Here is a 960-nt window from a genome sequence, read left to right on the forward strand (position 1 = left end):
AAACCTTATCTCAATGAACTCTGTATGACTGCCAACTCAGCACTCCACCCAACAGGACCCCCCATGAACTAATGACCCTGCCACTTCTTCCTCTCCCCCCCTTCCGTTTTTGCGGTTTTCAAGCTTAAATACTGATCCCTGTCAATGCTCGGGGCGCACTTAGGCACTTTGTGCCGGGTGTTGCCGCTGGGTACCAGCTAAAATAAAGCGCTTCTTTTAACTTTTGGACTTGCCTCGTTGTCATCTGATTTTTCAGCTACAACACTATCTTGGAACTTTTCTCAGTTCCTGGAAGAGTAGATGTTCTGTAGTGCTTGCACAACAAATAAATGGATAAATTTATGATAAAAGCATGAGTAATAATAGATTAAACGCTATATGGCTTGCTTTTAACAAGTGCCGCCGGCATCTCTCTAATGTGGCAGCCTTCACCACTGAGGAGCTTATAATTCACTGAGGCAAACACATAAGCAATACTCTAGAGGTAGCTAAAGAGCCAGGGTGTCCTCAAAACACGAGAGGGGCTGGGCTGTGGTGGGGAGCAGATAGAAGGTCTGAGAAGCAAGCTCCACCGAAGGGGCAAAGACAGCCAGGAGGGGATGGGAAACGAGGGCACGCAGGAAGGAGTAAGCTCTCAGACTGTTCCGGGTGGCAGATACAGAAGGGCGCACCCGCCTGGGTGACGGGAGAACAGCCACCACCCCCGCTGGGGCCGGGCAGGCCAAGGCACCGGCTGCAGCGTGGAGGTAGAGCGGGTGCAGGGCGCTGGCTGGCCGAGGATCAGCCTGCCTGCATGTGCAGGAATAAGAGGCGCACGAGCCCCCCTGCCAGCATCTTTCTCCACAGGCGATGCTGCAGAAGGGAGCCCACAGCTGGTAGAGAGCTGGATTGCAGGGTCCAGACGCCACCAGGCCAAGGCAGCAGCTCTGGATGTGGCATTCACATGGGCGAGCCGAGGGA

The sequence above is a fragment of the Octodon degus genome, unplaced genomic scaffold (genome assembly GCF_000260255.1).
Source record: "Octodon degus isolate 3935 unplaced genomic scaffold, OctDeg1.0 scaffold00100, whole genome shotgun sequence".
NCBI lineage: Eukaryota > Metazoa > Chordata > Mammalia > Rodentia > Octodontidae > Octodon > Octodon degus.